The sequence below is a fragment of the Aotus nancymaae genome, unplaced genomic scaffold (genome assembly GCF_030222135.1).
Source record: "Aotus nancymaae isolate 86718 unplaced genomic scaffold, 86718_ANA_hifiasm-v0.15.2.pri h1tg000029l, whole genome shotgun sequence".
In the NCBI taxonomy this organism is placed as follows: domain Eukaryota; kingdom Metazoa; phylum Chordata; class Mammalia; order Primates; family Aotidae; genus Aotus; species Aotus nancymaae.
In genome coordinates, this window is record NW_026988442.1 from 15,337,369 (window position 1) to 15,361,694 (window position 24,326).

At 47.3% G+C, this 24,326-nt stretch overlaps 1 long non-coding RNA gene across 1 annotated transcript in view; it reads left to right on the forward strand.

The window, feature by feature from the left end:
• LOC135276965 (uncharacterized) overlaps nt 1-24,326 on the forward strand; it is a 44,517-nt gene that overhangs the window by 19,117 nt on the left and 1,074 nt on the right. Inside the window, exon 2 of the long non-coding RNA XR_010344533.1 lies at nt 10,621-10,759. This is a non-coding gene — a long non-coding RNA (uncharacterized LOC135276965). The remainder of the gene's footprint in view (nt 1-10,620; nt 10,760-24,326) is intronic.

The following is a 24,326-nucleotide window of genomic DNA, read 5'->3' on the forward strand; positions in this document are numbered from 1 at the left end:
GAACAAGGTCTTGTAATAGTTTTTTGTGACCACTAAAGCGGTCTCGGACCTAGTGGGGAAGGCCTTGACCCATCCAGAGAACATATCTATAAACACAAGGAGGTATTTATAGCCATTTACTGGGGTTTTTATTTCAGTGAAATCTACTTCCCAGTGCTCCCCAGGGCTAGTCCCTCTGAGTCTCGCTCCTACCTGGCTAGATCTCTTTCCTCCCAGATTTACTCGGGCACATACACCACACCAAGTAGTGATTTCCTTGATAAGTTCATGTAAATGAGGAATGTAGTAATTGGCTTTTAGTAGTTCAGTTAGTTTGGTTTGTCCTAAGTGAGTGGCCTGGTGTGTGTCCTTAACTAGGGCCCATCCTAGAGCCTCAGGGACCACAATCCTTTGGTCTGGCAGAATTCACCATCCTGTGGAGCTCTGTGTGGCACCCTGTTCCTTAGCAAAGTTCTTCTCCCCTGAGGAGTACGTGGGAGTAGGGGGCAGAACTGGGGCAGGCAGGGTTACAAGGAGGGTCAGTGGTTTCACTGGCGCCATGGCTGCCTGCCTGGCCTGTAAGTCAGCAGCCCTGTTTCCCCTTGCCTCTGGTGAATCCCCCTTTTGGTGTCCCTTGCAATGAACTAGTGCCACAGTCTTGGGCTTCCATAGCCTCCAGCAGGGCTAGAATTTCCTCCTTATTTTTAATGGCTTTTCCTTCCGAGGTAAGTAGTCCTCTTTCTTTATATATTGCTCCATGTACATGAGCTGTAGCGAAGGTGTAACAGCTGTTCGTATAAATAGTGACAGTCTTTCCCTCTGCCCCATTTAAGGCTTTTATCAGGGCTATAAGTTCAGCCTTTTGGGCTGAAGTCACATGAGGAAGGGCCTGGGCCCAGATGACCCACTCTAGGGTGACTACGGCTGCCCCTACAAATCTGACTCCGTTGACCATAAAACTGCTGCCATCCGTATATAGTACCTCTTCTGGGTTCCATAAGGGGACGTCGGTGAGGTCCGGTTGAGCAGTTTGGATGACAGCTGTTATCTGTTGACAGTCATGTATGGGTTCTCCTGGCTTACTATTAGGAAGCAATGTGCCCGGATTCAGGACGGCAGTCTTCAGGAACTTGATGCGGGGCTGGTCCAAGAGTTGAGCCTGATACTGTACTATGTGGGCATTAGACATCCACCTTCCTGGAGCCCCGCGGAGTAGTGATTCTACTGCATGGGGTGCCACTAGGTTTCCTGCCCCAGAGTCAGTTTGTCCACCTCCTTTACCAACAAGGCTGTTGCTGCCACAGACCAAAGGCAGGCTGGCCACCCAGAGGCTACAGGATCAAGTCTTTTTGATAGGTAGGTGACTGGCCTGGACCATGGTCCTAATGTCTGGGTGAGCACCCCACTTCGCAATTCCTTGTTTTTCACGTACAAACAACCAGAAGGGTTTAGAAATATCTGGCAAGGCGGGCGCAGTGGCTCACGCCTGTAATCCCAGCACTTTGGGAGGCCGAGCGGGGTGGATCATGAGGTCAAGAGATTGAGACATGGTGAAACTCCGTCTCTACTAAAAATACAAAAAAAATTAGCTGGGCATGGTGGTGCGTGCCTGTAATCCCAGCTACTCGGGAGGCTGAAGCAGGAGAATTGCCTGAACCCAGGAGGCGGAGGTTGTGGTGAGCCGAGATCGTGCCATTGCACTCCAGCCTGGGTAACAAGAGCAAAACTCCGTCTCATTAAAAAAAAAAAAAAGAAAGAAATATCTGGCAAGGCCAGGGTTGGGGCCGAGGTTAGAGCAGCTTTAAGTTTATCAAAAGCCTGTTGTTCTACCACTGTCCAAATTAGGGGTTGATTCCCTCCTGTGCAGGCATACAGAAGCTTGGCTATTTTGGCAAAACCTACAATCCATAGCCTACAGTACCCTATTGCCCCAAGGAAGTCCCGAACTTGGCGTTTTGTGGTAGGGGCAGGTATCTGTAGTACTGTTTGGACTTGGCTGGGCACCAGTGCCTGGTTGCCCTTTTCTACAATATAGCCCAGGTAAATAACCTTTTATTGGCAGAGTTGGGCCTTTTTGGCTGAGACTCGATATTCCAGAGTTTGTAGGGTTAACAGTAACAACTGGGTGGCTTCCTTGCAGGCCTCTTGGGTTCTGGAGGCCAGAAGTAAGTCATCTACATATTGGAGTAGAGTACACTCAGGGAACTCGACCCAGAAGGTGGCGATATCCTGGCTAAGTGCCTAATCAAATAGGGTGGGAGAGTTCTTGAATCCCTGAGGCAGCTGGGTCCATGTGAGTTGCCCCGAGACCCCAGTGTCCAGGTCCGTCCACTCAAAGGAGAATATGGGTCTGCTGACTGGGGCCAGTGGGATGCAAAAGAATGCATCCTTGAGGTCCAGGAAAGTATAGTAATGGTGGTTTGGGTTCAGGAGGCTTAGGAGGGTATATGGATTTGGGACCGTGGGGTGGACAGTTTCCACTCTTTTATTCACTTCCCTTAAGTCCTGTACTGGCCGGTAATCCTTTGTGCCAGGTTTTAAAATAGGGAGCAGAGGGGTGTTCCAGGGCGACTTACAGGTGGTGAGAATTCCTCCTTCCAGGAGTCTTGTTATGTGCGGAGCGATTCCCCGCCTGGCTTCCTGACTTACTGGATATTGCCATACCTGGACCAGAGCTGTCATCACTAACAGTTGGACCACAACCAGGGTATGGTGTTCTGCCAGACCTGGGGGATTGGTCTCAGCCCACACTCTGGGTACACTCTCCTGGAATTGGTGGAGGAGGTCTGTCATTGACACCTGATTTGTTTCCAGTGATAAAGCTTCCTGCAAGAGATACTCATCTGAAAGAGCACAAGTGATGAGGATTTGCTGAGGTGCTTTTGATGGAGGGCAAAGGGAGGATAGAGAGGCAGGCCTGATTTTTGCAGAAGGAGATGGTTGCTCGAAGTTTGTGAAGTAGGTCCTGCCCTAATAGCAGGTAAGGGCATCCTGGAAGAACTAAGAAGGAATGGGTAACAGTGCCATTTCCTAAGTTAATAACTCAATTTTTGGTCCATGAACTTGTCGTGGTCTTTCCGGTGGCCCCCTGGATGACTGTCTTCCTACTGGATAGTAGTCCCAGAGGCTGAGTAAGGGCTGAGCAGGCCACCCCGCTGTCCACTAAAAAACTGACAGGTTTGCCCCCAATCTTTAAAGTAACCCTGGGCTCCTGGGGGCTTAACAAATAAGAGCCCTGGCCCCATCAGTCCTGCCCTTCTAAATTGAGGATAGCCCTCGGTGGTTTTTATTGAGCAGTTACTCGTCTTTTTCCTCTCGGGGCATTCATTTTTCCAGTGTCCCTCTTGTTTACAGTACCCACATTGATTTCTTCCTAACAGGGGCCAGGTACCCCAGGGGCCCTTTTACAAGGCCCCCTGCACTCGTGGAATGACCCGTGTTTCCTGAAGGGCTGCTATTACCACTTTAGTAACTTTTTTGTCTTGTATGGCTCCAGGAGTATCCCTGTTATCAAAAACCTTCTGGGCAATTTCCAGCAATTGGGTCAAATTCATTCCCTGGAATCCACCTAGTTTTTGTAACTTTTTCCTGATATCTGGGGCTGACTAGGAGACAAAGGCTAAGTTAATGGCCCATTGATTTTCCAGGGCCTCAGGGTCTATAGGAGTATAGGTACAGTATGCCTCTTGAAGGCATTCCAGGAAAGCAGCCAGCGACTCCTGCGGACCCTGAGTCACTGTTCCTACCTTGGAGAGGTTAGTGGGCCTCCTAGCTGCCCCCTTAACCCCTGCTAAAAGATACCGGTGAAAAGCGTTCAGAGCCTGGTGACCCCCCAAGGTTTTGGGGTCCCACTGGGGTCAGGTAGAGGGAAAAATATCTTCAACTCAGTCCCTGTTTTCCTCCAAGGTGCCCCCCATTTGTCCTAATATGGCTTTTAGGACCTTTTGTCTAATTCTTCTCCTTTCTTCTGTGGTAAACAGGACTAGAAGTAGTTGCTGGCAGTCATCCCAGGTGGGACGGTGAGTCTGGAGAACAGACTCTAGGAGTCCTGTCAGGGCCTGAGGCTTCTCAGAAAACAGGGGATGCTGAGCCTTCCAGTTACATAAATCACTCAAGGAGAAGGGGATGTGGACAAAGAATGGGTGACCCCGATTGTTTCCTCCCATTGAGGGTGCCTATCAGAGAGGAAGGACAGCGAGGGGAGTGTGGAGCCCCACTACAGGTGTGTAGGGGGGACAGGAGCTGGCCACTGGTGCTGTCCGGGGGGGCGGTGCTGAGGCCCTGGTTCAGAGGGCCTTGAGTAGGGTGGAGGTAATTCCTGATCCTCCGCTGGGAAGGGAAGTATGACTGGCGCAGAAGGGGCTCCTTTAGAGCCTGCCAGCCTAACCACTGCTCAATGTAGGGGAATTGGTCTAGATGGCCTGGGGAGCCCATCACTATGTCCCACACGGCCTGGGTGACCTTGGGGTCATATGTTCCGGTGTCTGGCCCACCCCTAAAGATGGCCACTTGAGTTTACACAAGGTGTGAAGCTTGCCAGGATTTAGTTTCACCCCGTATTGGCCGGAGAACCTGGTCTCGAAATTTGCCATCATGCATTGGAGAGCGGGTACAGGGCCGGGAACTGGACGATCCCATCTGGTTTTTCTCCTCGACCTACCAGTTGTTACCCAGACCTTTTTGCTTTTATGGTACTTCCAGTTCTGGAAAGCATTGTACTCATGCCTTGCCCTTTCTAGCACCGGTTTTAAATATGCCTCTGCAGCAAGGTCTTGTAAGGAGGGGGCAACAAGCTTGATAGGCCTGTCCCTGGTGCATGGCAAGGAGATGGGCAGAAGCGGCCAGGGGTGTGGGTCGATGTCACCTGCATGGGACCACAGCAGTGAATGATAAGCTTTTAGGAGATAAAAGAACCTCTTTGGTAGGATCTTCCCTTAGATGTACCCTGGATTCCAAGGGCTTAGGGAGGGTTGGAAAGTGACAAAACAAATGAACAAATGGGCTAGCAAAGACCAGGCACGGTGGCTCATGCCTGTAATCCCAGCACTTTGGGAGGCAGAGGCAGGTGGATCGCCTGAGGTCAGGAGTTCGAGACTAGCCTGACCAACATAGTGAAACCCCGTCCCTACTAAAAATATAAAAAAATTAGCCGGACGTGGTAGCGGGTGCCTGTAATCCCAGCTACTCGGGAGGCTGAGGAAGGAGAAGCACTTGAATCTGGGAGGCAGAGGTTGCGATGAGCAGAGATTGCTCCATTGCACTCCAGCCTGGGCAATAAGAGCAAGACTCTGTCTCAAAAAAAAAAAAAAGCAAAAAACAAAAAACAAATGGGCCAGCAAATCAACCGGGTGTGAATTTTGAATTCACCATGGCTCATAGAGATCACAAAACCTTTTCCAATCAGTATCAACTGGTTGGTGGCAGTCAGCCTCCCAACACCAGGGGTGATGCTGTGCCATAGCTAACCCAAAATTAAAACCTAAGCAGGCCAGGCGCTATGGCTCACACCTGTAATCCTAGCACTTTGGGAGGCCGAGGTGGGTGGATCACCTGAGGTCAGGAGTTCAAGACCAGCCTGGCCATCATGGTGAAACCCCATCTTTAAAAATAAATAAATAAATAAATAAAAGCTAAGCAACGCCATCTTAAACCCTAAACTCTGCAAGCACCAAGAAAAACAGTTTTTCCAAAAATAAGTTGTAACTACTGCCCCGTTTTCGTTGCAATAACTACTGACCTTGGCTTCTGTAAATAAAAACAGCTAGCTTGCTCTAAAAAATGCTGATTTTAAAAAAAAGAAAAGGGGTCAGGTGCTGTGGCTCACGCCTGTAATCCTAGCACTTTGGGAGGCTGAGGTGGGTGGATCACCTGAGGTCAGGAGTTCAAGACCAGCCTGGCCATCATGGTGAAATCCCATCTTAAAAAAAAAAAAGAAAAGAAAAGAAAAAAATTCTGTTGTAATGTTTAACTTGCAGCTCTCCACCAGGGACCACTTAAAATTTCCCCAAATTCCAAAAAGCCCACTATGTAAAGCTGCTTACCTTATCAAAAACTGCCAAAAATAGCTTCTATAAAGTTGCTGGGGCCAGGCGTGGTGGCTCACGCCTGTAATCCCAGCACTTTGGGAGGCCGAGGTGGGTGAATCACGAGGTCAAGAGATCGAGACCATCCTGGTCCACATGGTGAAACTCCATCTCTACTAAAAAATACAAAAATTAGCTGGGCATGGTGGCGCATGCCTGTAGTCCCAGCTACTCAGGAGGCTGAGGCAGGAGAATTGCTTGAACCTGGGAGGCGGAGGTTGCGGTGAGCCGAGATCGCGCCATTGCACCCTAGCCTGGGTAACAAGAGCGAAACTCCGCCTCAAAAAAAAAAAAAAAAAAATGTTGCTTGCCCTGCATCCCCTCACCCTCTTAGTCCTAAAACCAAAATGTGATTTTTCAACTTAAAAACCCTACTCCCCCTGAGCTCGGGGCCACGGGTTGGAAAAACGTAAGTCCTCCGTGGCCACCAACAATAAAAACCCTGCAATTTGGCATACTTTTAGTGTTAACTTTCTATGCTCACTCCAATACAACAATGCCAAAAGTCAGAGATCAGGTGAGGATAGAGCAGGACCCATAACAATACTTAACCACTTTCTGATAGAATATACAGTGGTCTCTTTTTATCGCTCTAGGCGGACAAAGAGTCCTTGCTTGTCTTCCTAGAATCTGGCTTCTAAGATTGCAGGAAAAGCTACAACTGAGTCGCCGGGGGCAGAATCACCTCCCAGACATTTAAAGGAGAAAAGGAGGGGCCTAATGGTGAAAGAGGAAGAGGAAGGAGAATAAAGTTATTTCTAGGGGCATAAAATCAGTGAAAGTCCCCTGCAACCAATGGTCATTTAACCAATTGAGAACATCATCTGGCCTTAGTGAGGCAGGCCTGTACCACTGCAGATCAGTCAATAAGCACCTCAGAGAACTAGAGAATCTACAGACACAGGGTGGGTGTCCCCTCTGGGAGACCAATCTGATGCCTGCCCAACCACATCCCCAAAGGGATATTTCAGAGCATCTTGGCTATGATGTACCTGTATAAACCCTGGGCCTGGTCACCACAGAGGTGAATCACTGTTATGCCCTCCGTGGAACCGCGGGTGAAGGCCCACACAGATCCTGTAGCCTGCTGGCTGTGGGACCACACATATATGCAGTCACTCTCTCACTCACACTGAGGTTATGGAAGACAACCGAAAACTGAATCACCTGAGCCTCCAGTGACGTCTCAAGGTAGGCTTGCCTGGACAGGGCATTTACGACCGCGTCCAGTCCCCTGACCTAGGCTCCTGACGGACTGGTCCCCCGATTCCCAGACCTGGCTTACCTCCGGAGGTCCCATGACCCTGAGGAATTTCGGGTGAATGTCGGCCGAGCGGTCGCCCGTTCATCACAGGGCCAGAACTCTGGGGCCCTGGAACGTCTCGGGGGCATCTCCCCTAAAGATCCCCGAGGCGGGAGCGGCCGTTGGGCGAGGCTCTAAGGGCTTTTGTCTGAGCTATGATGTAAAAGATGAAAGAAATGGAATATCTCGCTGGGGACTCCAAATGTTGTAACCGAGGGAGTGCAAAATCACCACTGAGACAAAGACTAGGCCAAATTACAGGGTCTTTATTGCCGGCGGCCATGGAGGACTCACGTCTCCCTAGCCCATGGCCCCAAAAGGAGAGTGTCAAGACCTTTTATGCCCGTAAACCACCTCCTGGGCCGCGGTGAGGGCGAGGGGCTTTGGACATTCCGATTGTTACTTAAGTGGTTCACAGAAGTCAAGATAAGCAGTTTACACATCGTCTGAGTAGAGTGGAAAATTACAGACCTTAGTTACTTATTACAAGTCTTAGTTTTTCTTAAAATGGTGCAGGGGCCAAAATGGCGTTGGTTTGGACTGCTTGCCTGTCACATTAGGGTTACAGAGAACAGTTTCAATGGAAAGCCGAGGTATGGTCGAGGTATGCAGTTTATGGGGCAATTTCCATGTCACATTTCCAGTTTAGAAGGTCGGTAGTCATTAAAGGCTGGTGGATGAAGGCTTGTTGCCCTCCTTGAAATTCTCATCATTGTAGAGGGGTCCCCGAGTTTCCGGGAGGAATGTCTGCAAAGCCCAGATGTGGCCAGACCCGAGGCAGCTTGCCTGATCACCCTGATCTTCTTCTCTGTTCTCCTGGGACAGTGGTTCTGATTTCTCCTTTTGGGGTGAAACCTGGGGCTTGCTATCATCTGAACTTGACTTCTTGGGGGTCAACTGGGCCAGCTTTGGTAAAGGGGGGTAGATTGAGGTGTAAGGAGGAGGCATTTCTATCTCCTCTGGTGGTTCCTGCCAAACCTGTTTTTCCTGTTTCCCCTCTGGCTTTTCCTTTGTCTCTGAAGCTCCTGGCAAAGCTGAGGCAAAGCTGACCTTTCCCTTATTTCAGCCTCGGCTCCAGCCACGAGTGTTTGGTAATAAGGTGCTAGGCTGGGCTGTAACCAAACAGGTCGGGTTTGGACTATATTCAGCCATGAGTCAATATAAGAAAGCTGGTCTGGATGCCCTGGCTGTCCTCTGACCCCAATCACCACTTGATAGACACGGCAAATCGTTCCCCTATCTAATGTCCCTTCGGCCGGCCATCTGACATTAAAATAAGGCCATTCTATTTCACAAAGGGTTCTTAACCTCTGGGGGGTCAATTTGATTCTACAGTCCCGCGCATAACCACTCTTAAAGTTCTCTAACATACATTCCAGTGGGGTGGGTTTCGACGAATTCCCTCTCATTTCCTCCCAGTTCACGGTGCCCCGCACACTCTCTCTTACTTTTGCTTCAGACCGAACACTCCACTCCCCTCACTCACACACTTCCCCGCTCCCAGGTCCTCTTCTAAGGTTAGGGTGTAGGTTTGGTCTGACTTTGCGAGCCACTCCCGCATCCTGCGTCGGATTACCCGGTACCCCCCGCCACCCTGGAGTTGATCAGGCTCCCCTTCTGTCCTTATGGGACAGGTCCTGCCTGAGTCCCCAAACCTTACTGCAGTCCTGCAGCGGGCAGTCCCCGGAATTGTCCTGTAGCCCCTTCGGTTCCGTTGCGCTGTCGGGGAGGGTCACTGGGTTGCGGGAGAGTCTCTCCCTCCTTGGATACAAGTTGGCGAGATGGCGCCCCTGAGGTCACAGGACTCCCCTGTCTCGGGGCCCCAAACCCGCAGGCAAAGGAGACAGTAAACCTGTCGTCTCCTTTCCCGGCCAATGCACTAGAAATGTTGCGGGAACTGAGGGGAAAGAGAGACCAATGCGTGGAACAGGAGCATTTTATTAAGGTGGCCACCGGCTCAGCGGACTAGCATCCCAAGGCTGAGACCCAACAAAGACAGGGCCCAACTTTTATGTATGCGACCGAAGGGGGTCGGCCATCCAGTGGCGCGAAATTTGCAAGAAGGGAAGTGAGCTCACAGAGGCAGGACAAAGCAGTTTATCAAGCAGTGACAGCTGTTGCAACTTGGCAAGGCTTGTGACCTGGGAAAACAGGAATTCACAGAACTTCGACAACTTTTGCAAAAACACAGGTGATTCTCGACAGAACAAAGAACAGGCCTGGGAAATAGAGGGTACTTGTTAAACTTGTTCTTGTTAAAACGCGAGCTCTGAATGAAGAGACCCCTAAACAGGCTTTGTGTGAGCCACCTGGCTGTTTATTCACCCGGGTTCGGGTGGGCTGAGGCCAAAAATGGAGTGAGTGGAGGGCAGAGGGATAGGAGTTGGTTTTACCCCATTGTTTGGGGTAAATCTTCCAACTATTTCATGTTTTCTAATTCTGGAAGGCCCCCGCAGAGGTGTATGTGCGGTTCATGGGGGTCCCCATGCCGTCCACACCAGGGTCAGACCTTACAGTTCTTATCTCTGTTCCGGGATGAGAGAGGGACCCTAGAGCCTGTACTTGAAGGCTCTGGCTGTGGAGAGGCTGTCAGAGCTCTGCCTATCTCTAGGCCTTGGAGTGAGCCAGCCTGGGAAACTTCTTTTTCTTTTTATTTCTGCTTCACTGTCAACCAGGCAGGAGTGCAATGACATGATCTCGGCTCACTGCAGCCTCTGCCTCCAAGGTTCAAGCAATCCTTTCACATCAGCCTGTCAAGATGCTGGGACTACAGAAGCGTGCCACCACGCCAGGCTTATTTATTTATTTGTTTGTTTATTTTATTTAGTTTTGAGACAGAGTCTCACTCTGTCGCCCAGGCTGGAGTGCAATGGCACAATCGTGGCTCACTACAACCTCTGCCTACCAGGTTCAGGTGATTCTCATGCCTCAGACTCCGAGGTAGCTGGGACTATAGGCACACACCACCACACCTGGCTCACTTTTGTATTTTTGGGAAAAGATGGGGTTTCACTGTGTTGGCTAGGCTGGTCTTCATCTGTAATAGCCTAACTTGTGCTAGCCCAACTAAGTCCATCTTAGCTGCAAGCTTTAGCTTAGCTTCTTTCTCCCTGCCACAGCCCCCACAGGTGCATTACTAAGTCACACTGTACTTAGAGCCTTAAACGGTTAAGGTTTGGGTTATGCTGTTTTCAGTACCTGTGAGTAAGGAGACCCAGGCATCTGAGATCAACTTCCCCTTTGATTATCTCACAGCATTTCAATAGAAGAAAAGGCTGACCGACTGGCGCCTCCTGTTTCACCTTCCTGTAGGTGGCAGACTTGGTCTTGGGGAAGACTCTCCAGAAGACACTTTTTACTTAAAACAAGATCAAACCCAGGAACCTTTTAACATGTGAGTCCTAAAGCTGTAAACCCGGAAACCCATTCATATGTGATTCCTGAAGCTGTAAACCGAAACTCTTTCATATGTGATTTCTAAGGCTGTAAACCTAAGATTCTTCCACCTGTAATATCTGAAGTATAAGCCTATATAAAGTTAGAACCTTCCTTTGTTAAACGAGCTGGGTAATTTGGAACCATCGCTCAGCTCCCGACCATAATATTAATAATATTAATAATGACAATAATAATAAACCCTTTCCTTCTCCATTTGGTGTTCGGGAGCTCTGTTTCTCATGGCCACTCCTGCAACACCTGTAACCAAGGTAACTGCGTCCTGCTTGGCAAGTTTACCTGCTATTGTAAATACTCCTCTTGGTAATTCATAGTATAAAAAGTTCCCCCTGCTACCCCCCTTAATAATTGTTTGAAAGTACTCTTAGTAACCAGCAACTATGGGAACCTCCTGCCTCCTGGTTACCAGCCTTCTCCTACTAACTTGCTTGTTCTGCTTCTGTAAAATTCTACTTCAGCTAGGCTCCTCCTCCCCTTCTGTAAGCAAGGTATAAAAAAAAAATACAGCCCCTTCCTCAGGGCCAAAAAATTTTAAGCATAAGCTAACTCACGGTCTCTGGCATTAAAAAACTTGTAATTCAAACTCAAAGTGTGGCGTTTTCCATACAACTCGCTGGGGTATAACATATCTCCTGGCCTCAAGCCATCCACCCACCTCGACCTCCCAAAGTGCTGGAATTACAAGTGTCAGCTACCATGGCTGGCCTTTTTTTTTTTTTTGGTAGAGACAGAATTTATTGTGTTGGCGGGATCTGTCTCCAACTCCTGAGCTCAAGTGAATTCGCCCTCCTTGGCCTCTCAAAGTGCTGGGATTACAGGAATGAATAACTGTGCTCAGACTTTTTTTTTTTTTAATTATTATTTTTATTTTTTGAGATGGAGTTTCGCTCATTACCCAGGCTGGAGTGCAATGGTGCGATCTCGGCTCACCGCAACCTCCGTCTCCTGGGTTCAAGCAATTCTTCTGCCTCAGCCTCCCGAGTAGCTGGGACTACAGGCGCGTGCCACCATGCCCAGCTAATTTTTGTATTTTTAGTAGAGACGGGGTTTCACCATGTTGACCAGGATGGTCTCGATCTCTTGACCTCGTGATCCACCCCTCTCGGCCTCCCAAAGTGCTGGGATCATAGGCGTGAGCCACCATGCCCGGCCGTAGACTTTTTTAATTAAAAAATTCATTTATTGAATTTAATGAATTTTCTATTCATTAAATTAATGAAATAAAATAAGTTTAATGAATTGTTTAATTCATTTGTTTCTATTTCTTTCTTTTTTTTTTTTTAAGATGGGGTTTCACCAGTTCAAGGCCAGGCTTGTCTTGAACTCCTGACCTCAGGTGATCCACCCACCTCAGCCTCCCAAAGTGGTAGGATTATAGGCATGAGCCACCGCACCCAGCCTCTCATTTGTTTCTATTTCTAATCCATCTTCTTCATCTCCACTCCCACCCCTTAATTCAATTGTAGTCTTAGAAAGATAGTAAAAAAATAAAAAAATTGAGTTGTTTTTAAGGTTTAAGAAAAAAACAGAACATTTTTGTTTTTTAAAAAAAAATCAGAACATTTTCCTTAATGAAATAAGAACAATAAAATTGTTCACTTTTTTTTTGAGACATAGTTTCACTCTGTCACCCAGGCTGGAGTGCGGTGGCGTGATCTCGGCTCACTGCAACTTCTGCCCCTGGGTTCAAGCAATTCTCCTGCCTCAGCCTGGGATTATAGGTGCCCACCACCATACCTGGCTAATTTTTGTGTTTTTAGTGGAGACAGGGTTTCACCATGTTGGCCAGGCTGACCTCAAACTCCTGACCTTAAGTAATCTGCCCACCTCAGCCTCCCAAAGTGCTAGGATTACAGGCGTGAGCCCTTGTGCCCAGCCTAAAATTTTCATCTTTTTTTTTTCTTTTTTTTTTTTTTTTTGAGACGGAGTCCTTGCTCTTTTGCCTAGGCTGGAGTGCAGAGGCGCAATCTCAGGTCAACCTTTGCCTCCCGGGTTCAAGCAATTCTCTGCCTCAGCCTCCCGAGTAGCTGGGATTACAGGCACCCGCCACCACGTCCGGCTAATTTTTTGTATTTTTAGTAGAGACGGGGTTTCACCATCTTAGCCAGACTGGTCTTGAACTCCTGACCTCATGATCCAACTGCCTCGGCCTTCCAAAGTGCTGGGATTACAGGTGTGAGCCACCTCGCCCGGCCAATTGTTCATCTTAACTAGTGGAAAGCTACACTGGATATTTTATAGCTTTTAAATAAATTCACCCAAAAATCTGAGTAAGGTCTGTAGGCTAATTATACCAGTGTCAAGTTCCAGATTTTGAAAAAGTACTATATGTACTATGTGGTAAGACGCTACCATTAAGAGAAAATGAAGGCCAGGCACAGTGGCTCATGCCTGTAATTCTAGCATTTTGAGAGGCCAAGGTAAGAGGATCGCTTGAAGCCAGGAGTTTGAGACCAGCCTGGGCAACACAGCAAGACCCCTTCTCTACACACACACACACACACACACACACACACACACACAAAATTAGCCGGACGTGGTGGTGTGCCCCTTTATTCCTAGCTACTTGGGAGGTTCAGGTGGGAGGATCACTGGAGTCCAGGAGTTAAAGGCTGCAGTGAGTTATGATAGCATCACTGCACTCCAGCCTGGGTGATGGAGCAAGACTCTGTCTCTAAAAAAAAATGAAATAAAGTAAAAATAAAGAATAAAATGAGAAAATGGATGATGGGTGCATGGTACTTCTCTGTACTATTTTTACAGTTTGTTATGTGTTATTTCAAAATAAAAAGATTTTAAAAATTGTCTAGGCTGGGTGCAGTGGCTCATGCCTGTAATCCCAACACTTTGGGAGGCCGAGGCAAATGGATCAGGAGGTCAGGAGTTCGAGACCAGCCTGGCCAAGATGGTGAAACCCCGTCTCTACTAAAAATATAAAAAATTAGCCAGGCGTGGTGGCGGGCGCCTATAATCCCAGCTACTGGGAGGCTGAGGCAGAGAATCACTTGAACTAGGAAGGCAGAGGTTGCGGTAAGCCAAGATTGCACCATTGTACTTTAGCTTGGGCAACAAGAGTGAAACTCTGTCTCAAAAAAGGAAAAAAAAAATTATCTACCAGCCTGGGCATAGGGAGAGTCTATCTCTACAAACAATATAAAAATTGACCATTGTAGAAAAAAAGAAAAACAAACAAACAAAAAAAAAATGGCCATTGTGATACCAGTTACTCAGGAAGCTGAGGTAGGGATCACTTGAGCCCAGGAGGTCGAGGCTTTGGTGATCTGTGATTGCTCCACTGCACTGCAGCCTGGGTGACAGAGTAGTGAGAAATTGTCTCAAAAAAACAAAAAAATCATCTAGGAAAAGATGCATAGCAAGTTTCATTGCTGTTTCATTTACATCAACTGGCATAATTTTTAAGTTTTGCAAACTCATAAAATTTACAATTTTAACCATTTTATTTATTTATTTATTTTGAGACGGAGTTTTGCTCTTGTTGCCCAGGCTGGAGTGCAATGGTGAGATCTTGGCTCACTGCAACCTCCGCCTTCTGGGTTCAAGTGATTCTCCTGCCTCCGCTTCCCAAGAGGCTGGGATTACAGGCATGCACCACCATGCTCAGCTAATTTTGTATTTTTAGTAGAGACGGGGGTTTTACCATCTTAGCCAGGCTGGTCTTGAACTCCTGACCTTGTGATCCACCCACCTCAGCCTCCCAAAGTGCTGGGATTACAGATGTGAACCACCGCACCCAGCCCATTTTAACCATTTTATTTTATTTTTTTATTTTTTATTTTTTTTTCTTTGAGAGGGAGTTTCGCTTTTGTTACCCAGGCTGGAGTGCAATGGCGCGATCTCAGCTCACCACAACCTCCGCCTCCTGGGTTCAGGCAATTCTCCTGCTTCAGCCTCCTGAGTAGCTGGGATTACAGGCACGCGCCACCATGCCCAGCTAATTTTTGTGTTTTTAGTAGAGACAGGGTTTCACCATGTTGACCAGGATGGTCTCGATCTCTGGATCCACCCGCCTCGGCCTCCCAAATTGCTGGGATTACAGGCGTGAGCCACCGTGCCCGGCCCATTTTAACCAGTTTAAAAAATATTTTGGCCAGGTGCAGTGGTTCATGCATGTACTCCTAGCACTTTGGGAGGCTGAGGCAGACGGATTGCCTGAGCTCAGGAGTTTGAGACCAGCCTGGGCAACACGGTGAAACCCCATCTCTACTAAAATATAAAAAATTAGCCAGGTGAGGCAGCATGTGCCTATAATCCCAGCTACATGGGAGGCCGAGGCAGGAGAATTGCTTGAACCCAGGAGTCAGAGGCTGCAGTGAGCTGAGATTGTGCCACTGCTCTCCAGCCTAGGCAGCAGAGCAAGACTCAGTCTCCAAAAAAAAAAGAAAGAAAAAGAGATTATTTATTTATTTATTTTTTATTTAATTTTATTTTTTAAGACAGAGTTTCACTCTTGTTGCCCAGACAGGAGGGCAATGGTGCGATCTTGACTCACTGCAACATCCGCCTCCCTGGTTCAAGCAATACTCCTGCCTCAGTCTCCCAAGTAGCTGGAATTACAAGCGCAGGCCACTATGCCCCGCTAATTTTGTGTTTTCAGTAGAGACGAGGTTTTTCCATGTTAGTCAGGCTGATCTGGAACTCCCAACCTCAGGTGATCCGCCCACCTTGGCCTCCCAAAGTACTGGGATTACAGGCATGAGCCACCACCCCCGGCCAAAATTTATTTTAAGTTTTGGGATACATGTGCAGGATGTACAGGTTTGTTACATAGGTAAACAAATGCCATGGTGGTTTGCTGCACCTATCAACCCATCACGTAGGCATTCAGCCCTGCCTGCATTAGCTATCCTGATCCTCTTCCTCCCCTTGGCCTCCTGGCCGGGCAGGCCCCAATGGCCCAATGGGTGTTGTTCCCCTCCCTGTGTCCATGTGTTATCATTGCATTTTAACCAATTTTTTTTTTTTTTTTGAGACGAAGTTTCGCTCTTGTTACCCAGGCTGGAGTGCAATGGTGCGATCTCGGCTCACCGCAACCTCCGCCTCCTGGGTTCAGGCAATTCTCCCGCCTCAGCCTCCTGAGTAGCTGGGATTACAGGCACGTGCCACCATGCCCAGCTAATTTTTTTTTGTATTTTAAGTAGAGACGGGGTTTCACCATGTTGACCAGGATGGTCTCGATCTCTTGACATCATGATCCACCCGCCTCGGCCTCCCAAAGTGCTGGGATTACAGGCGTGAGCCACCGCGCCCGGCTTACCAATTTTTTTTTATGTACAACCATCATCACTATCTAGTCTCAGAACACATTCATCACTCCAAGCATACTATAGTGACTAATACATTGAATAAGACTAGAATGAATAATATGATGACATTCATATACCCACTACCCATTTTTTCCAGATCTTAACATTGCTTCGCTTTTGCTGTTCTGGTGTTCAGGTGTGAATATGTTTATTTATTCTGTTAAAGTATATTCAGGCTTCCTAAATATGAGAACTCTTGTCTTTCATCAATTCTGGGTAATTCTCAGCCATTTCTTTCAAATACTTCCTCTCCCTTATTCTCAGTATTTGCTCCTACTAGGAAATTCGTATTAGGCAAATGTTGGATTCTTTCTCTTTCTATCCTTCAAGTATCTGAATCTCTCTTTTACATCTACAATTTTATTTCTCTATATTACATTCTGGGTAATTTTTTTCAGCTCCTTCTGTTCTATATTTCTCTCTCTCTCTTTTTTTTTTTTTTTGAGACAGAGTTCTCACTCTGTCGCCTAGGCTGGAGTACAGTGGCCCGATCTTGGCTCACTGCAACCTCCACCTTCTGGGTTCAAGCAATTCTCCTGCCTCAGCCTCCCAAGTAGCTGGAAATACAGACTTGCACCACCATGCCCAGCTAATTTTTGTATTTTTAGTGGAGACGGGGGTTTCACCATATTGGCCAGGCTGGTCTCAAACTCCTGAACTCAGGTGATCCACCCGCCTCGGCCTCCCAAAGTGCTGGGATTACAGGTGTGAGCCACTGCGCCCGGCCAATATTTCTCTCTTTAACTGTGCCTAATTGGTTGTTTAGCCCTTCTACTGGTTTTAAAATTTGAATGACTATTTTTCGTTTCTAGAAATTCTTTGAAATTTACTTTCAAGTCTTCTTGGTCTGATAGCATCTTTACATTTTTATTTTTTCTTTAATTAAAATGTCTTTAATTCTAAACATATTTATAGTGTTTATCTGATAGTGTCATTCTCAAATTCCTGAGGGTCTAGGCTTGCTGCTGCTCCTGTCTACTGATTCTTACTCATGACAGATGGTTTCTTCATGTGTTTTGTAACATTAGACCAGGTGCATCTTTCACAGGATTGTGTTTTTCTGTTTTTGTTTGTTTGTTTTGTGAGATGGAGTCTTGCTCAGTCACCCAGGCTGGAGGGCAGTGGTGTGATCTCGCTTTACTGCAACCTCCTCCTCCCAGGTTCAAGCAATTCTCCTGCCTTAGCCTCCTAAGTAGCTGAGACTACAGGCATATGCCACCATGCCTGGCTAATTTTTTGTATTTTTAGTAGAGACAGGGTTTCACGGTGTTAGCCAGGATGATCTCCATCTCTGAGCCACCTCACTCGGCCTGTTTTTTCTTTTTTTTGAAACAGAGTTTTGCTCTTGTTGCCCAGGCTACAGTGCAATGGCATGATCTCAGCTCACCACAACCTCCGCCTCCTTGGTTCAAGTGATTCTCCTGCCTCAGCCTCCCAAGTAGCTGGGACTACAGGCATGCACCATTATATCTGGCTAATTTTGTATTTTTAGTAGAGATGAGGTTTCTCCATGTTGGTCAGGCTGGTCTCGAACTCCTGACCTCAGGTGATCCACCTGCCTTGGCCTCCCAAAGTGCTTTTTGGTTTTTTTTAGAGACAGAGTCTTGGTCTGTTGCCTAGTCTGGAGTGTAGTGGCACTATCACAGCTCACTGCAGCCTTAACTTCCCGAGGCTCAGATGATCCTTCCACCTCAGCCTCCTGATAGCTGGAACCACAGGCACATGGCACCAAGCCCAGTTAATTTTTGTATTTTTTGGAGAGACAGAGTTTCATCATATTGCCCAGGATGATCTCGAACTTCTGAGTTCAGGTAATCCTCCCACCTTGGCTTCCCAAAGTACTGGGATTATAGGTGTGAGCCACCACGCCTGGCCAGAAGGCTTTAATCAGGCAGTGCAGCTGAGGAGATGGGAGGTCAGTCTCAATCTCAAATCCAACTCCCTGGGTTTGAGAGGTTTATGTAGCAGGAAAGAAATGTAACAACATGTAAGAAAACAGGAACTAGGGAAGAGAAAGGAAGCAAATCATGATAAATGAAGGGTCCCACAGCTCTCATTGTCTAGCTGTGGTTGGTAATCTGTTGTGTTTCAGTCCTTTGATTTTTTTTTTTTTTTTTTTTTTGAGACAGGGTCTCACTCTAGCACCCAGGCTGTAGTGCATTGGTGCCATCACAGCTCACTATTGCAACCTCTGCCTCCGAGACTCAAGCAATCCTTTTGCCTCAGGCTCCAGAGTAGCTGGGACTACACGCACGTGCCACCATGCCTGGCTAATTTTTGTATTGTATGTAGAGTTGGGGTCTGTGCTGTTACCCAGGTTGATCTCAAACTCCTGAGCTCAAGCGATTCAGCCACTTTGGCCTTCCAAGGTGCTGGGATTACAGGCGTGAGCTAACAAGTGCAGCCCCTTTAAAAGCAGGGTTTTGGTTTTTTTTTTTTGAGACGGAGTTTCGCTCTTGTTACCCAGGCTGGAGTGCAATGGCGCGATCTTGGCTCACCGCAACCTCCACCTCCCAGGTTCAAGCAATTCTCCTGCCTCAGCCTCCCTAGTAGCTGGGACTACAGGCACGCACCACCATGCCCAGCTAATTTTTGTATTTTTAGTAGAGACGGGGTTTCACCATGTTAACCAGGATGGTCTCGATCTCTTGACCTCGTGATCCACCCACCTCAGCCTCACAAAGTGCTGGTATTATAGGCGTGAGCCACCGCACCCGGCCTTTTTTTTTTAATTGAGGTCTCAGGTATCACCTCCTTTTGCATATTTATTGCTCCCCTGCTTACTGCCCCTGTTCCTTTAAAAGATTAAAGGACTTATCACTACTATGGTTCACGAGAAAACTTCAGCACAAGCATGTTGTACCCGAGTAGGTCAAGGAATGCGCCACACTCTGAGATTGAATTATGAGTCCTTTATTATGCGGGTGACTGAGAGGTGGCTAACACCCAAAATTCTCCGGGCCCCTAAGAAAAAGTTAGGTGGTCCTTTTATACCCTAGTTTTGAAAGAGAGGGGGAACCTAGTTGAAGCAAATTTTTCACAAAAGCAGAGTAAGCAACAAGTTAAAAGATAAACTAGTACATGAGAAAACAGTGCCAGGTGCGAGGGGTAAAGCTGTCATGAAAGACATACAACTTATAGATAATAGGGGTTCTGGGCGCTTGACAGCCTGGGAATCAGCATTCCCAGGCTCTGCTGATACCACTTAACTCGGCCTCCTGTCAACAAATGCATTCCTGGAGGTGCCCAGTGTCAGCCTGCCCCAGCTACATACTACAGTTACATACTTAATAGTGGGAAAATAACTAAAACGAAGTAGCTAAGATGGAATCTGTCCGGCTCAAGAAGGTAACATGAAGCCTGAACAGCTCTCAGTCTGAGAAAGAGAGAGTCAGTTTCAGCTGGCAAAAAGCAGGTTATCACAGCATATTATATGAATCACTATCAATCGATCTCACAGAATGACCAGGATAGGAAGGAAGAAAATGAGAACCCCCACTAATAAATGAGTGAAGTTCTCAAAGAGGGGAAATGAAGGAAGAGACTCCTTTCTCCTGTCTAGAGAAAAGGAGGAAGTAAAAGTTAAAAATGAGCAAGCATAACGTCAATGGAAAGACCGGCTGGCGCCACTGACCAGGTCTGGAGGTTACAGATTAAACCCTCATACTCCCAACCACACTTCTATCTCTAAATCACAGGCATGGTATGGAGAAACATTCCCCAGAAGGCATTGTTCTTGCTCAGCTGCTTAGACCTCTGCCTGGTCATGTCCCCATGCTTGCTTCATTGATCACGACCCTCTCACATGTATACTGCATAGATTGCAAGCCTTTAAAAGGGCCGGGATTTTCTTTATTGGGGAACTCGGTTCTTAAGACATGTCTGCCGCAGCTCCCTGCTGAATAAAAAGCCACTTCCTTCTTAAATTTGGTGTTCGAGAAGTTTCGTCTGTGGCTTGTCCTGCTACACTTTTCCTTTATGGGCACTAATATTCAATATCCAAACAAGACCCTTCTATATTTTGACAGTGATCATAAGGCAAGTACATTATATTCATGGGGCAGTGCAAGCTACACTGATTGAAGAATACTTTGCAAAACCATGTTTTCTCACCTCCTTTTTTTTTAATATATAAAGACGGGGTTTCACCATGTTGGTCGGGCTGGTTTTGAACTCCCGACCTCAGGTGATCGGCCCACCTTGGCCTCCAAAGTGCTTGGATTACAGATGTGAGCCACCACGCCCGGCCGTCTTTTTTTTTTTGAGACAGAGTCTTGCTCTGTCGCCCAGGCTGGAGTGCAGTAGCCAGATCTCAGCTCACCTCAAACTCTGCCTCCCAGGCTCTCAAGCAATTCTCATGCCTCAGCCTCCTGAGTAGCTGGAGCTACAGGTGCATGCAACCATACCTGGCTAATTGTTGTATTTTTAGTAGAGACAGGGTTTTGCCATGTTGGCCACGCTGCTGCTCTCAAACTCCTGGCCTCAAGTGATCCTCCTGCCTCGGACTCCCAAAGTGCTAGGATTACAGATGTGAGCCACTGCACCCGGCCATTTTCTTCCCATCTATCTGATTCCAATTTAAAAAGTCACTTCCTGCCGGGCGCGGTGGCTCACGCCTGTAATCCCAGCACTTTGGGAGGCCGAGGCGGGTGGATCACGAGGTCAAGAGATCGAGACCATCCTGGTCAACATGGTGAAACCCTGTCTCTACTAAAAATACAAAAAATTAGCTGGGCATGGTGGCGCGTGCCTGTAATCCCAGCTACTCAGGAGGCTGAGGCAGGGGAATTGCCTGAACCCAGGAGGCAGAGGTTGCAGTGAGCCGAGATCGCGCCATTGCACTCCAGCCTGGGTAACAAGAGCAAAACTCTGTCTCAAAAAAAAAAAAAAAAAAAAAAAGTCACTTCCTTCCAAAAGCCTTCCTAAATAAATGTGGCATCTTACCAAATTATAGCTCCTAGCACTTACTACTTTCTAGTGTACAGGATTATTTACATGAAAGTGCTTTGTAAACTATGAATGCCTATATTAAGATAAATTATTGCTATATTCTAAAAAAAAAGAAAAGAAAAGAAAAGGCCAGGCACAGTGTTATGCCTGTAATCCCAGCACTTTGGGAGGCTGAGGTGGGCAGATGACAAGGTCAGGAGTTTGAGACCAGCCTGGACAACATAGAGAAACCCCATCTCTACTAAAATTATAAAAATTAGCCAGGTGTGGTGGCAGGTGCTTGTAGTCCCAGCTACTGGGGAAGCTGAGGCAGGAGAAATACTTGAACCCAGTAGGCGGAAGTTGCAGTGAGCGGAGATTGCGCCACTGCACTCCAGCCTGGGCAACAGAGTGATACTCCATCTCAAAAAAAAAAAAGAAAAAAACCTGTAGTTTACTGACACATAAGCTCCATTAGCCACCATTCCCTGCCCTATTCCCGGAGCCACAAATTCCACTCACAAGTAATGTGCTGTTTTCAACTCCTTCACTTTTGGGGGGAGGAGTGCCAGGAGATTTTTCTCACTGTGTAATGAGTCAACTCTACCTTTTTTTTTTTTTTTTTTGAGACAGAGTCTTGCTTTGTCACCCAGGCAGGAGTGCACTGGTGTGATCATATTTCACTGTAACCTTGAATTCCTGGGATCAAGTGATCTTTCCAGCTCAGCCTCCTGAATAGCTGGGACTACAACTACATGCAACTGTACCCAGCTAATGGTTATTATTATTGTTTTTTGTAGAGACAGGATCTTGCTATGTTGGTCAAGCTGGTCTTGAACTCCTGGCCTGAAGAAATTCTCCCATCTTGGCTTTCTGCTGGGGTTACAGGTGTGAGCCCCTGCGCCTGACCTACTTTACTTATTTATGTATTTTTGTTTGCCTTATCCTACTACAGTGGAAATTCCTTGAAGGCAGGCATGTCCCATGCCTGTTATTCACATGGTACTCCCACAACCCAGAGACTTGGGAACTGGGAGATGATTAGTAATTGAATGCTGGAGTACTGAAAGAGTGAGTCGTTTAGCCTGGAGCCCCGCTAAGGAGGAAAGGTGTGGGAGCCAAAAACAGATGGGCACAGAATGGGCACAGGCCAGAGAGGAGAGGGCAACAAGTCTCACTCTGTCACCCAGGCTGGAGTGCAGTGAAGAGATCCTGGTTCATTGCAAACTCTGCCTTCCAGGTTCAAGTGATTCTTGAGCCTCAGACTCACGAGTAGCTGGGATTACAGGTGTGTGCCACCATGCCTGGCTAATTTTTGTGTTTTTAGTAGAGACAGGGTTTCAGGATGTTATGTAGGCTGGTCTCACACTCCTGGGGTCAAGCGATCCACCTGTCTCGGCCTCCAAAAATGCTGGGATTACAGGCGTGAGCACCACACCCGGCCAAGGGCAAAAATTTCTGTTAAAATCCCTGGTCCTTCATCCAAGAATAGACATGCCCTGCACTTGGTGGCAGCAAATGCATGAAGTGACCCAGACTCAGGGGCCAGAGAAAACTGGCCTTGAATGCCAGCTCTACCTCATTACTTACCCCTGCAATCTTGGGAAAGTCAATTTACCTCTTGGCTTCCTCATCTGTAAAATGAGATTTGAAGTAGCACCTAGGCCGCTTGAGGTGGCTCACACCTGTAATCCCAGCACGTTGGGAGGCTGAGGCCAGGAGTTAGAAACCAGCCTGGCCAACATGGTGAAAACCCATTTCTACCCAAAAAATACTTGTAATCCCACTACTCAGGAGGCTGTCATGAGAGTTGCTTGAACCCAGGAGGCAGCGGTTGCAGTGAGCTGAGATCATGCCACTGCACTCCAGCCTGGAGGACAGAGTGGGACTCTGTCTCAAAAAAAAAAAAAAAAAGAGTTGACCACCATACCTGCCACATAGTAGGGGCTTGATAAATGCCAACTATTTTTAAAAATTATTATTATTGCTGGGTGCAATGGCTCGAGCCTGTAATCCCAGCACTTTGGGAGGCCGATGTGGGTGGATCACCTGAGGTCGGGAGTTCCAGACTAGCCTGACCAACACGGAGAAACCACGTCTCTACTAAAAATACAAAAGTAGCTGGGTGTGGTGGCGCCTGCCTGTAATCCCAGCTACTCAGGAGGCTGAGGTAGGATAATCGCTTGAACCTCGGAGGCAGATGTTTCAGAGAGCGAAGATCGTGCCATTGCACTCCAGCCTGGGCAACAATAGCAAAAACTCCATTCCAAAAAAAAGTATTATTATTATCTTTTTAACTTTTTTTATTATTTTACTTTATTTTATTTTTTATTTTTTTTTGGAAGACAGGGTTTCACCATGTTGGTCAGGCTGGTCTTGAACTCCCGACCTCAGGTGATCCCCCTGCCTTGGCCTCCAAACTGCTTGGATTACGGGCGTGAGCCACCATTTTTTTTATCGTTTTATTAAGGGATATGTTAATATCCATTATTAGGATTGTAACTTTTTTTTTTTTTTTTTTTTTTTTTTTTAGAGTTGGAGTCTCACTCTGCTGCTCAGGCTTGAGTGCAATGGTGCAATCTGGCTCACTGCAACCTCCACCTCCCAGATTCAAGCAATTCTCCTGCCTCAGCCTCCCGAGTAGCTGGGATTACAGGCACCTGTCACCACACCCAGCTAATTTTTGTATTTTTAGTAGAGACGGGTTTCACCATATTGATCAGGCTGGTCTTGAACTCCTGACCTTGGGTAATCTGGCTGCTTCAGCCTCCCAAAGAGTTGGGATTACAGACGTGAGCCACCACACCCGGCCTTTTTGTAAATTATTTTTGAGACAGGATTTCACTCTGTTACCCAGCCTGGAGTGCAGTGGCATGATCTTAGCTCACTGCAACGTCTGCCCTCCAGGTTCCAGCAATTCTCCCACCTCAGCCTCCGAAGTAACTGGGATTACAGTCACCTGCCACCACGCCCAGCTAAGTTTTTGTATTTTTTGGTAGAGATGGAGTTTTGCTATGTTGGCCAGCTGGTCTCAAACTGCTGACCTCAAGTGATCCACCTGTCTCGGCCTCCCAAAATGCTGGGATTACAGACATGAGCCGCTGTGCCTGGCCTTAGTGCAATATTTGAGCCACTTAGATTGTTTTTTTTCCTGTGCTGCTAGTTTTGGTCCTATGTGGGCAATAAAGCAAGGAACCTTTCAGGAAAGTACTTCTCACGCTTTAATGTGCATGCTAATTATCTGGGAGTCTT